The sequence below is a fragment of the Sinocyclocheilus grahami genome, unplaced genomic scaffold, assembly GCF_001515645.1.
Source record: "Sinocyclocheilus grahami isolate Dianchi unplaced genomic scaffold, SAMN03320097.WGS_v1.1 scaffold225.1, whole genome shotgun sequence".
NCBI lineage: Eukaryota > Metazoa > Chordata > Actinopteri > Cypriniformes > Cyprinidae > Sinocyclocheilus > Sinocyclocheilus grahami.
The window spans coordinates 899443-914209 of record NW_015505404.1 but is presented as its reverse complement, the minus strand read 5'-3'; the positions used below and the strand labels follow the sequence as shown (position 1 = coordinate 914209).

The following is a 14767-nucleotide window of genomic DNA, read 5'->3' as shown; positions in this document are numbered from 1 at the left end:
GTATGTTTATAACCATTACAGGTTCCTCGACTGGTAAAGGTAATTGAAGATGACTCACTTTATTTTAAAGTGGCCAGCCCACTAGATGCTAGTAAGAAAGTGGCCCCAGGCATGGCATCTATATTCACCATTCTATTCACTCCACAGGAGAACAAGGTAAAGTTTATAGTTTCAATAAGCAACAAATGCAGCTGACACCTACTATTTAATTGGTTATACATTATATGATCATTGTCAGTGTACTCATGAGCCAATTGCATGCATTTAAATGTATAACCAAAAGAAGTTATGCAAAATATGCAAAAACTGTCACACGGTGATGTCTGTAATTCTGTCTCTACAACACAATGTTGCAAATAAACCTCAAAGTCAAGTCTCATTTTAATGTTTAACATATCTTTAAGAAATCGGAGAAAGTACTTTGGTAAGCAGAGGACACAAGAGACTTGTCCACCACGGCCACTTACTTGTCCATTAGATACTCTTTTGCAGTTTGTGAAGTGGCCTGCTAATCTATTTTGGTTTGGCAAAACATTAATGGAGATTTCTTCATGCATTAATTCAAATAGAGTCAGTTTAATAGATCTATGGTGGCCCAGTCTTTCCTCTCTTGCCTGTATTCTCTGTCAGGTTTTGCATCTGATTGAGGATTATGGATTAATTCTTCAATACAGTAATTCCCAAATTCTGGGGTTTATTTAAATTAGGATTGATTAATTGATTAAGCATACAATATGTACTAGATATACAGTACCATATTTAGGTTTGTTTTAAAGGGATAGTTCACCCAAAAATGAAATTTCTGTCATTAATTACTCACCCTCATGTCGTTCCAAACCCGTAAGACTTTCGTTCATCTTCTGAACACAAATTAAGGGTGTTTTCACACCTGGCCCGTTGTTTCGGAACCTGGCGTGTTTCCCCCCTTAGCTCGGTTCGTTTGGCCATATGTGAACACGGCAATCGCGCCCGGATCCGCGCGAAAACAATCGGTCCGAGATCGCCTGAACGAGGTGGTCTCGGCTTGATTGAAAACGAACTCTGGAGTGGTTCGGTTGTAGTGAGAAAGCAATCCGATCTAACGGACCAACGAACCAGGCTATATCACAATGTATAATGGGTAATTATGTAAGTTCCGTGAAAAGCATTAGCTTTGTTGTTTTGCTAATACTTCAAAATGAACCTGTGAATGTCTGTGGGTGAGCCTGTCTTCGCCATTCAAAATAAAAAAGTGCACTTTTTCATTTTATAATGCCGTCTTATTGCTCTTCTTCCTAGTAGGTGCATTTTAAAAATGTTTTTCCAATGAATCCTGGACTCCTGCTCAAAATGATAAATTAACATAACGACAGCTAAAAAAAAAAAAAAAAAAGCTGTTGTCGTTCCATTTTGATGGATGACAGCCGTGACAGCTATGGAATCCCGGAAAATAAACCGTGGAACTTTGACCAATGAGACAACAGTTTAATCGCGCATGACTTGTATTAACAAATTTGGTCCGTTTAGAAACTTTGCCGTGTGAAGGCGAACCGCACCAAGAATAAAAATTAACATTGTAATAATTTTAATCCCTGTTTCGGAACAAAGCAATCGATCTACAGGTGTGAAAGCACCCTAAGATATTTTTGATGAAATCTGAGCGCTTTCTGACCCTCCATAGACAGCAACGCAACTGACAAGTTTAAGGTCCAGAAAGGTAATAAGGATCGGTAAAATATCATTATCACTATCGTTAAAATAGTCCACGTGACATCATTGTTCAACCATAATGTTATGAAGCTCTGAGAATGTCACATGGACTATTTTAATGATGTCTTTACTCTTTTTACTAGCCTTGAATGTGCCAGTCTCGTTGCTGTCTATGCAGGGTCAGAAAGCACTTGGATTTCATCAAAAATATCTCAATTTGTGTTTCGAAGATGAACAAAGGTCTTACGGGGTTGGAATGACATGAGGGTGAGTAATTAATGACAGAATTTTCATTTTTGGGTGAACTATCCCTTTAAGTCCTTGCCTTCTTCAAGGCTTTATGTTCCTCTGTGTATCACCACTGACATTCAGATGCTTGTAATTGTAGGATTACATCCACAGACTCATCTGTGTGACTGAACGTGAGAAGTTTGAAGTTCCTATTCGTGCAATTGGGCCCCGTGCCATCTTGGACTTCCCAGATAGTCTGCATTTCCAAGGTTGTCCGGTTAAGTGCTTGTCCCAGAGAACTCTGCTTGTGCGGAACATAGGAAATTGTGAGGCTAAATTCCAGCTCAGCACCTGTAGGTAAGAGAGGCATGTCAGTGCAGATTTTTGGACATTGTGTTGTACAGATCATTTTGATCTGTGACTGACACTTTCTTTTTAAGATTGCATTTATAAATGGTGTATATGTTCCCCACAGCCCATTTTCCGTAGAACCATCCATAGGAACTCTTGATGTTGGTCAAAGCATGCAAGTTACCATTGAGTTCTTGCCTAAAACCACAGGGGATCACTGCCAGGTTTTGCTGCTGCACTACCATTCAGGTATTTACTGCTAATTACATCACCACAATCTGCTCTTCCCACAAACTCCTCCTCTTCAACACTGCTGTATGTCACTGTGACACAGGTACTGATTTCCACAGGCAATTGCCAGCAAGTGTAAATGATCTTATTATTAACCCTCACTGTTAATGTCAGTTTATCTGTATATTTTCCAAGGATTTATATTTAATGTTCCTGTGGCTCAGTGGTAGAGCATTGCGTTGGCAGCGCAAAAGGTCGTGGGTTCGATTCTCAGGGAACACACATACTGGTAAAAAATGTATAGCCTGAATGCACTGTAAGTCGCTTTGGATAAAAGCGTCTGCTAAATGCATAAATTAAATAAAATATTTTCCAATCTAATAAGAATAGTTTTAATATACAAATATTCTCTTTACTTTTCACTATCCACACATACACTGCACATACAATAATGGAGATGACATTTTAAAGTACAATAAATTGCAAAACATCACATTGATACATCACATAAGCCAAATTGCATTGTGCTTTTTTAGGCATAATATCTGTACATTACTTTCCTCAAGGTTTTGTGGAATTTCATGTATTATTCTTTAGGTATTTTTTTTTTATTAGTTATTTCATTGTATTTGAGCTAGAATGCTACATTTTGCTCTTTCAAATGGTAGTACTTTAGGCGAATGGTTCTATTAATAAATCCAGTTAACAGATATTTTTGAGCCTGAAATGCTGCGGGTGCCTAGTTAACCTCATAAATAATTATTTCCCTTGTCTGTATGAAAATGGTATGATAATGTGATATACATCAGGATGCACAGGTTCCACTACTAAAATAATTTAATTTTGGATTCTGTTTTCATGCCAGAAAATACACCACTGTTCAAATTTTGGTCAGTAAGATTTTTAAAGGAAATTGCTCTTCAAAATGTTTTGTTGAACTTTCTATTCATCGAAGAATCCTGAAAAAAGTGTATCATGTTTTCCACAAAAATATTGAGAAACAATCATTTTCAAGCGTTATGTTTTCAACATATAAGAATGATTTCTAAAAGATCATGTGACACTGAAGACTGGAGCATTTGCTGCTGAAAATTAAGTTTTGCCATCACAGGAATAAATTACATTTTGAAATCTATAAAAATAAAATAAGTAATTTTAGATGTTTTAAAAAACACTTTCTGCTTAAAAAATAATACAGCGGCTTGAAATTATATTAGTTGCATGTTTATGAATGTCCATATGATTTGACATTCGTTGCTGCATAGGATGACAGTAATTTCTGAAATAATTTGAACATATTACAAATTAAGGCGATAGTTCACCCAAAAATTAAAATTCTATCATTAACCCTTTTTCAGTGGTGAGTTTAAAATATTCTAGCGGTCCCCCCAGAGTGAGTTTTTTTTAAGGCGACTGTTATTTTCGAAAGTTTCCCTTTCTGTTTCCATGGCGACGCGTCATGCTTGTCACGTGACACACCGCGGCCACAATAACACTGTAAGACAGATGGATAGCTTATATTTCGTTTTTCCTTTTTTTTATTTTTTATAATCACAAACTTGCATACCATGTCATGGACAATCTGATATTCCGATTCACAAATATGTGTAAATGAGTGTGTTTTGTCGTTTAAAAACCTTTCTAAATGATCTTGATCGTGATCTGTAATGTGACATGTTTGTTCGCGCTGCAGTTCAGAGAGTCCTGTCAGTCGCATTTACAGCACGTGAATTAATCAGTTTCTACCAAAATACCATCACCACAATCTGCTCTTCCCACAAACTCCTCCTCTTCAACACTGCTGTATGTCACTGTGACACAGGTACTGATTTCCACAGGCAATTGCCAGCAAGTGTAAATGATCTTATTATTAACCCTCACTGTTAATGTCAGTTTATCTGTATATTTTCCAAGGATTTATATTTAATGTTCCTGTGGCTCAGTGGTAGAGCATTGCGTTGGCAGCGCAAAAGGTCGTGGGTTCGATTCTCAGGGAACACACATACTGGTAAAAAATGTATAGCCTGAATGCACTGTAAGTCGCTTTGGATAAAAGCGTCTGCTAAATGCATAAATTAAATAAAATATTTTCCAATCTAATAAGAATAGTTTTAATATACAAATATTCTCTTTACTTTTCACTATCCACACATACACTGCACATACAATAATGGAGATGACATTTTAAAGTACAATAAATTGCAAAACATCACATTGATACATCACATAAGCCAAATTGCATTGTGCTTTTTTAGGCATAATATCTGTACATTACTTTCCTCAAGGTTTTGTGGAATTTCATGTATTATTCTTTAGGTATTTTTTTTTATTAGTTATTTCATTGTATTTGAGCTAGAATGCTACATTTTGCTCTTTCAAATGGTAGTACTTTAGGCGAATGGTTCTATTAATAAATCCAGTTAACAGATATTTTTGAGCCTGAAATGCTGCGGGTGCCTAGTTAACCTCATAAATAATTATTTCCCTTGTCTGTATGAAAATGGTATGATAATGTGATATACATCAGGATGCACAGGTTCCACTACTAAAATAATTTAATTTTGGATTCTGTTTTCATGCCAGAAAATACACCACTGTTCAAATTTTGGTCAGTAAGATTTTTAAAGGAAATTGCTCTTCAAAATGTTTTGTTGAACTTTCTATGAATCCTGAAAACCTGAAAAAAGTGTATCATGTTTTCCACAAAAATATTGAGAAACAATCATTTTCAAGCGTTATGTTTTCAGAATGATTTCATGATTTCTAAAAGATCATGTGACACTGAAGACTGGAGCATTTGCTGCTGAAAATTAAGTTTTGCCATCACAGGAATAAATTACATTTTGAAATCTATAAAAATAAAATAAGTAATTTTAGATGTTTTAAAAAACACTTTCTGCTTAAAAAATAATACAGCGGCTTGAAATTATATTAGTTGCATGTTTATGAATGTCCATATGATTTGACATTCGTTGCTGCATAGGATGACAGTAATTTCTGAAATAATTTGAACATATTACAAATTAAGGCGATAGTTCACCCAAAAATTAAAATTCTATCATTAACCCTTTTTCAGTGGTGAGTTTAAAATATTCTAGCGGTCCCCCCAGAGTGAGTTTTTTTTAAGGCGACTGTTATTTTCGAAAGTTTCCCTTTCTGTTTCCATGGCGACGCGTCATGCTTGTCACGTGACACACCGCGGCCACAATAACACTGTAAGACAGATGGATAGCTTATATTTCGTTTTTCCTTTTTTTTATTTTTTATAATCACAAACTTGCATACCATGTCATGGACAATCTGATATTCCGATTCACAAATATGTGTAAATGAGTGTGTTTTGTCGTTTAAAAACCTTTCTAAATGATCTTGATCGTGATCTGTAATGTGACATGTTTGTTCGCGCTGCAGTTCAGAGAGTCCTGTCAGTCGCATTTACAGCACGTGAATTAATCAGTTTCTACCAAAATACAAGTAATAAGTGGCCGGTGAACTGGGTGAAGAATAGAGTGAACTTTATAGTTACTTACACAATGTGTATCTGATATGAATAAAACACATCGGCAAATTAAATTTGAATGGATTGTTATTGTTGCTTCCATAGACATATGTCTGTATTTTACAAACTCTAAATGTATTGTTTTACTAGTACTTATGTGTATTTAAATGTCTGAAACCTAAAATAAACATTATGTGGTTAAAAACACTGCATAGTTGTGATAATATGACAAGTGCAGTGCACTTCTCTCTCTGGCTCAGCAGCCAGCTAAAGCGCGAAAGCACAGTTTGAATTTGGCAGTTATGTGACGTCACCGAATGTTCTAAATCCCATATGTGGGACCATACTCCCAGGGGCACAGAAATAAAAATCCCATATGTGGGACCATACCGCTCAAAGGGTTAATTACTCACCCTCATGTCGTTCCAAACCCGTTCATCTTCAAAACACAAATTAAGATATTTTTGATGAAATCCGAGACCTCGCTGACCCTCCATAGACAGCAAGGGAGCTACCACGATCAAGGCACAGTAACGTAGCAAGGACATCAGTAAAATAGTCCATGTGATATCAGCAGTTAAGCCGTAAGTTTATGATGCTACAAGAATACTTTTTTCGGAGACAGTATCACGGCGCATGCGCGCACTTGCCTCATCATGTAAACAACGCATACACGTGCTGACACGTGTGTGTTACATAAGCAGCAGCGCCATGCGCATGCGTTGTTTATATGATGTGGAAGGGCGCGCATGCGTCGTGATACTCTCTCCATAATGGCGGCACATAACTGCAGACGGGATGAGGAGGAGAAGAACGTCTTGGTTACGTATGGTAACCCTCGGTCCCTGAAGGAGGGAACAGAGACGTCACGTCGGTGACCGACGATTTGGGATATCGCTTCGATAGACCAATCTACTTCGAATGTGAAACTAAATGAGCCAATGCACATTGGCATGCAATTATTGCATCCAGCTGCCGCTGATCACAGCGTGAGTATAATAAGGCAGCAGGTGCAATGCATACCAGGTTTTTGCTGAGGAGCCGAGCCGGCGACCCGGCCACTCAGCGGTGGTACAGCAACCGTGGCGACAGGACGTGACGTCTCCATTCCCTCCTTCAGGAAACGAGGGTTACCATATGTAACCGAGATGTTCCCTTTCAGTCGGTCACTCCGAGTCACGTCGGTGACCGACGAATTGGGATCCCTACCAAAGCGCCATGGTGCTGCCCCTTCCAGTCCAGGCCGGGGCTCGAGACAAGTAGTTCCACTCACCATTTTTCAAAGCACTACCTTACTGAGTGAGATTGGATAACACTGGGAAAACGTACCCGCTCCACTTGGAACAGGGACGCTGCAGAAGCCCCATCCTTCCCGAAGGAGTTTTCGGAAGCAAATACACATATAACAGATATTTAGGTATAAATGGAGAACTGGAGGTGATTGTAACCCTCTTGGAAAGGCAGAAGTCTGGGCAAACCGCAGAAATGGTCTGTGGCGCGGAAGGATCGACACATGAAAGTACGCATCCTTCAGGTCGATCGCTGCAAACCAATCTCGGGGACGGACGCACCCGAAGATGCGTTTCTGCCCAACTCGGGCGACTTGTGAGCGGGCTGGAGAAGGGTTCCGAGTGTGTGGTTCAAGGCTCACCTGGTTCCACGGGTTGGCAGAGGGTGTGTGAGCAGGGCCTTTGTTGACACTCTCGAACCGCCCACTGCTGCCGGCTGGCGAAGGAGGAGGATGAGTGAGGTCCGGCGTTAGTCCGTCCACAATTTCTCTGAGACCCAGAGATAAAGGAAACTGCTCTTTTGTCGAGAATTTGGGTACGGCCGACGGCGGGAAAAAATGAAACAAAAGATTCTCCATCCGGCCCTCCTCCGGGGGAGGGAGTGGTGCGTTCACCATCTCCTGAAGAGCAGATCCCTCCATCTCTGGGTTGCCTGTCTCAGGGCCGCTTGCTTCTCTGCTTGCTGCCAGGTTTGACGGGGGCCTGGACAGGCAGGGCGGCCTGTGGCGGTTTGGAGCTCTTTCAGAACTTCCGGATTGTGACCACCCTCGTGCAGGTCCTTCAGTGCCTTAGCCTGGTGCACCTGCAGTAACGCCATAGCGTGTAAGGCAGAAGCAGCTTCCCCACAAGCCGTATAGGCACTGCCGGTTAGACCAGACGAATGCCTACAGGCCCGGGAAGGAAGTACCGGGTCTTCCCGCCAGGAGAAGGCGAACTTAGGACACAATTGCATCGCTACCACCCGCTCCACCGGGGGGATCGCCGACTACCCTTTTGCTGCACCGTTGTCGAGGGTGGTGAGGGAGGAGGAGCCCGCCGGCCGGTTTCTGGCAGTAAAAGGTGCCGTCCACGACCTGGTGAGCTCGTCATGCACTTCCGGGAAGAAAGGCACCGGGGCGGGGCGCTGAGAACCAGCGCGAGCCACCCCGAGAAACCAATCATCCAGCCTTGAGGGCTCGGGACACGGTGGAGGTTTCCACTTGAGCCCGACCCTTTCGGCGGCCCGGGAAAGCATAGCTGTCATCTCCGGATCCGATTCAGGCTTTGCCACCATCCCAGAGGGCGACAGCGTGGCCGAATCTTCATCGGACAGCTCTCCCTCCGATGCTGAGATCGACATCTGGTCGGGGGGAGGTCCACTGGATACCCCTGGTACGCTCTTTAAAGAGGGCCCAGCGCGTTCCGTGGGTCGCTCCACTGGATCGGAGGAGCAAGAGGAGTGATGGTCCCCAGAGGGTTGGTTCCCTGCGGGGTTTGCCATCACTGTAACCCTCAAACTGCCCGCGCTACTGCTGGAAGTGGTTCTCATCTGTCCGCCAGATCGAGCCCCAGATCACTTCGCCCCCTTGCGAGTAGCGGAGCCTGGTTCGCAGCCCCGAGATGGTCATCTTCCCGCAATGAGAACATGAGTCATCCACGAAGGCCACCTCAGCGTGCTTGATGCCCAGACACGCGAGGCAGTGATCATGACCATCACCCGGTGCCAGGTAACGAACGCACCCAGAAACGCACGGGTGAAACGGCATCCTTATAAGGACAATCCGTCGTCTTTATAAAGACACACCCGTGGAGCTCTTTTAGAGAAATTTGCTCTTTTAGGAAATGCTCTTTTAGTGCTGAGGCGCACAGGGGAGATGGCCGCTTGCAACACAACAGGGGGTAGTGCAGCCTGAAGTGCGCAACCCACTCGACACTGGAACGACCACCACTGAAGCGCGTCTTGCCAACACAGAAAGCTTCTGAGAGCGTGCTGAACTCGTAGTTCTCGAAATAAATATAGAGCAGAACGATGTTGTCGCTCGGCTCTGAAGCAAAAAGCTGGTATGCATTGCACATGCTGCCTTATAAGATAAAGGAAACTGCTCTTTTGTCGAGAATTTGGGTACGGCCGACGGCGGGAAAAAATGAAACAAAAGATTCTCCATCCGGCCCTCCTCCGGGGGAGGGAGTGGTGCGTTCACCATCTCCTGAAGAGCAGATCCCTCCATCTCTGGGTTGCCTGTCTCAGGGCCGCTTGCTTCTCTGCTTGCTGCCAGGTTTGACGGGGGCCTGGACAGGCAGGGCGGCCTGTGGCGGTTTGGAGCTCTTTCAGAACTTCCGGATTGTGACCACCCTCGTGCAGGTCCTTCAGTGCCTTAGCCTGGTGCACCTGCAGTAACGCCATAGCGTGTAAGGCAGAAGCAGCTTCCCCACAAGCCGTATAGGCACTGCCGGTTAGACCAGACGAATGCCTACAGGCCCGGGAAGGAAGTACCGGGTCTTCCCGCCAGGAGAAGGCGAACTTAGGACACAATTGCATCGCTACCACCCGCTCCACCGGGGGGATCGCCGACTACCCTTTTGCTGCACCGTTGTCGAGGGTGGTGAGGGAGGAGGAGCCCGCCGGCCGGTTTCTGGCAGTAAAAGGTGCCGTCCACGACCTGGTGAGCTCGTCATGCACTTCCGGGAAGAAAGGCACCGGGGCGGGGCGCTGAGAACCAGCGCGAGCCACCCCGAGAAACCAATCATCCAGCCTTGAGGGCTCGGGACACGGTGGAGGTTTCCACTTGAGCCCGACCCTTTCGGCGGCCCGGGAAAGCATAGCTGTCATCTCCGGATCCGATTCAGGCTTTGCCACCATCCCAGAGGGCGACAGCGTGGCCGAATCTTCATCGGACAGCTCTCCCTCCGATGCTGAGATCGACATCTGGTCGGGGGGAGGTCCACTGGATACCCCTGGTACGCTCTTTAAAGAGGGCCCAGCGCGTTCCGTGGGTCGCTCCACTGGATCGGAGGAGCAAGAGGAGTGATGGTCCCCAGAGGGTTGGTTCCCTGCGGGGTTTGCCATCACTGTAACCCTCAAACTGCCCGCGCTACTGCTGGAAGTGGTTCTCATCTGTCCGCCAGATCGAGCCCCAGATCACTTCGCCCCCTTGCGAGTAGCGGAGCCTGGTTCGCAGCCCCGAGATGGTCATCTTCCCGCAATGAGAACATGAGTCATCCACGAAGGCCACCTCAGCGTGCTTGATGCCCAGACACGCGAGGCAGTGATCATGACCATCACCCGGTGCCAGGTAACGAACGCACCCAGAAACGCACGGGTGAAACGGCATCCTTATAAGGACAATCCGTCGTCTTTATAAAGACACACCCGTGGAGCTCTTTTAGAGAAATTTGCTCTTTTAGGAAATGCTCTTTTAGTGCTGAGGCGCACAGGGGAGATGGCCGCTTGCAACACGACAGGGGGTAGTGCAGCCTGAAGTGCGCAACCCACTCGACACTGGAACGACCACCACTGAAGCGCGTCTTGCCAACACAGAAAGCTTCTGAGAGCGTGCTGAACTCGTAGTTCTCGAAATAAATATAGAGCAGAACGATGTTGTCGCTCGGCTCTGAAGCAAAAAGCTGGTATGCATTGCACATGCTGCCTTATACTCACGCTGTGATCAGCGGCAGCTCGATATAATAATTGCATGCCAATGTGCATTGGCTCATTTAGTTTACACTCGAAGTAGATTGGTCCATCGAAGCGATATCCCAATTCGTCGGTCACCGACGTGACTTGAAGTGACTGACTGAAAGGGAACTGTTGAATAAAGTTGTTATTTTTGTTTTCTTTGCACACAAAAGTATTCTCATAGCTTCGTAAACTTACGGTTGAACCGCTGATGTCACATGGACTATTTTACCGATGTCCTTGCTACGTTTCTGTGCCTTGATTGTGGTAATTCCCTTGCTTTCTATGCAGGGTTAGAAAGCTCTCGGATTTCATCAAAAATATCTTAATCTGTGTTCCGAAGATGAACGAAGGTCTTATGGGTTTATAACGACATGAGGGTGAGTAATTAATGACAGAATTTAGATTTTTGGGTGAACTAACCCTTTAATATCACAACTATAACATTAACGGTAAAACGGTATAATGTTAACTTTAACTTTAACAATTAAATCTACATTTTACAACATTTTGATACAGAAAACTATGTTTAAGTTTGGAATGCATAAAAATAGGATCAATAAATGCTGTATGTGGTAATTAAGCAACATTGGGCCTATGGGGCAATTGACTGCTTCACCATCTGCCCTGAAACTCTCTCACACTGGTCCTGGGCCAACAGGCCATCCTTATTGTTGCACCTTGTTTTGTTTTTGAACAGGCAAATTTGTGAAATTACTTACATTTCCACTTGTGGGCTGTGCTTTGAACTCTCAAACTCTCAGAGAGCTATGATATTAGTCATTTGCAGACTCAAATGATTTTTTTCAAATTATATTTTTACATAACACAATAGTTGATTTGTTGTTAGGATTATTTAATTACATCTTAATCTTAATGCTGAATCACTGTTTTATCTGAATCAGCGGTGGGGTTTGCCATCACTGTAACCCTCAAACTGCCCGCGCTACTGCTGGAAGTGGTTCTCATCTGTCCGCCAGATCGAGCCCCAGATCACTTCGCCCCCTTGCGAGTAGCGGAGCCTGGTTCGCAGCCCCGAGATGGTCATCTTCCCGCAATGAGAACATGAGTCATCCACGAAGGCCACCTCAGCGTGCTTGATGCCCAGACACGCGAGGCAGTGATCATGACCATCACCCGGTGCCAGGTAACGAACGCACCCAGAAACGCACGGGTGAAACGGCATCCTTATAAGGACAATCCGTCGTCTTTATAAAGACACACCCGTGGAGCTCTTTTAGAGAAATTTGCTCTTTTAGGAAATGCTCTTTTAGTGCTGAGGCGCACAGGGGAGATGGCCGCTTGCAACACAACAGGGGGTAGTGCAGCCTGAAGTGCGCAACCCACTCGACACTGGAACGACCACCACTGAAGCGCGTCTTGCCAACACAGAAAGCTTCTGAGAGCGTGCTGAACTCGTAGTTCTCGAAATAAATATAGAGCAGAACGATGTTGTCGCTCGGCTCTGAAGCAAAAAGCTGGTATGCATTGCACATGCTGCCTTATACTCACGCTGTGATCAGCGGCAGCTCGATATAATAATTGCATGCCAATGTGCATTGGCTCATTTAGTTTACACTCGAAGTAGATTGGTCCATCGAAGCGATATCCCAATTCGTCGGTCACCGACGTGACTTGAAGTGACTGACTGAAAGGGAACTGTTGAATAAAGTTGTTATTTTTGTTTTCTTTGCACACAAAAGTATTCTCATAGCTTCGTAAACTTACGGTTGAACCGCTGATGTCACATGGACTATTTTACCGATGTCCTTGCTACGTTTCTGTGCCTTGATTGTGGTAATTCCCTTGCTTTCTATGCAGGGTTAGAAAGCTCTCGGATTTCATCAAAAATATCTTAATCTGTGTTCCGAAGATGAACGAAGGTCTTATGGGTTTATAACGACATGAGGGTGAGTAATTAATGACAGAATTTAGATTTTTGGGTGAACTAACCCTTTAATATCACAACTATAACATTAACGGTAAAACGGTATAATGTTAACTTTAACTTTAACAATTAAATCTACATTTTACAACATTTTGATACAGAAAACTATGTTTAAGTTTGGAATGCATAAAAATAGGATCAATAAATGCTGTATGTGGTAATTAAGCAACATTGGGCCTATGGGGCAATTGACTGCTTCACCATCTGCCCTGAAACTCTCTCACACTGGTCCTGGGCCAACAGGCCATCCTTATTGTTGCACCTTGTTTTGTTTTTGAACAGGCAAATTTGTGAAATTACTTACATTTCCACTTGTGGGCTGTGCTTTGAACTCTCAAACTCTCAGAGAGCTATGATATTAGTCATTTGCAGACTCAAATGATTTTTTTCAAATTATATTTTTACATAACACAATAGTTGATTTGTTGTTAGGATTATTTAATTACATCTTAATCTTAATGCTGAATCACTGTTTTATCTGAATCAGCGGTAGGCGGATAGGCGTTATTCATAGGCAAGATGGTGCAAAGAAATGTTTAAATAAAGTTAATGTGAGTGGGTAAGAGGGTGTGTTTAAACTGACATGCCAGTGTGTGCATGAATTATTGTCTGTGTGAATGTGTGTGTATGTTTCAACATATAATTGAGCATGTGGTTTAGGTGTGTGTGTGTGTGTGTGGTTTTTGCAGGTGCTCTGCCTGTCTCACTGAATAAACACACAGGTCTGCTGAAGGCCATTGGCATTGACATTTTAATATGCACTCTGCTCTAAAAATACTACTTTGCGCCCATCAGGGGAGTATCATTTTTAATTTAGCGCCTGTTCCTGTCTCCTCCTCATTTATGTTTAACATGAAGCTGCTTTGGAGCATGTCTTCATTGGTTTCGTTCTGGGATTGGCAGAAATATTTCCCTGCAGTCCCAGTTGCCTCTCAGAGAAGCACACAGACCTGTCTCAAGTCTCTAAAGGTGCTCTCTATGCACAGTATATAGGGAAAACACTAACCCTGCACTGTTCTGCACTGAAGGTGTGATGTTTATGTGAAATAGTTCACCCTAAAAATAAAAATTTGGGCGGCGTTATGCAAATCTTCCCACATCGTGATGTAGACATGTGGGGGTGTGTTTAAACGAGCCGTTTTAGGTAGGTGTGGTTGACTCTTGCCTTTTATAAAGAATATCTCTTCGGATTTGAGACTTTAGTCTTTGCAACTTTACAGATCTTCTTTATGCACCAAGAGCTTGTAATGCTTCAAAGAGAAAGGAAAAATTGAAATCGCATCATATGACCCCTTTAAATGTTTTTGTGGTTACCATTGATTTAAAGAGTAGAGTGTGGTTAGTTTGTCAGATTGTTATATAGTGCTGTGGAGAAAATATCGATACGACGATGTATCGTCACAGAGATTTGACGATACGAGTATCGATACAGCTGGCCCTGTATCGATATTGTGGCACGTGTGCAGCAGTGGACCAAGCTTAATTTGTTTAAAATTTTACAACGTTTAAAATTGAGTAGAAAAGTGCAAGGTTTCTAAAAAAAAAGAATTAATAGAGCATATATAGGCTACAACAAGGTTTAATCTGGCCGCAGAGGAACACAACTGGGTTGCCTGATATAAAGAGACGTAATCCCCGAAACAGAGCTTCACACTTACACAATACGGAAATATCTGCTAAATGTGTTACTTATCTTTGTGAACCTGGCAACCATGTGCACATGCACCCTCTCTCCACTAAGGATAAACGCGCTTGCTTTCTGAAAACAGCGGTTAGCTTGCAGTTTAGCTATCTTCTATTCTCAGAAAAGTGTAATTCATCAACTGTTCATTTACGACAGAGAGAGAGAGGCTGTGTATGTATGAATTACCACC

General features: G+C 43.3%; 1 protein-coding gene across 1 annotated transcript in view; it reads left to right on the top strand.

Annotated features, from left to right (window-relative positions):
* hydin (HYDIN axonemal central pair apparatus protein) overlaps positions 1-14767 on the top strand; it is a 76744-nt gene that overhangs the window by 6141 nt on the left and 55836 nt on the right. The window lies entirely within an intron of this gene.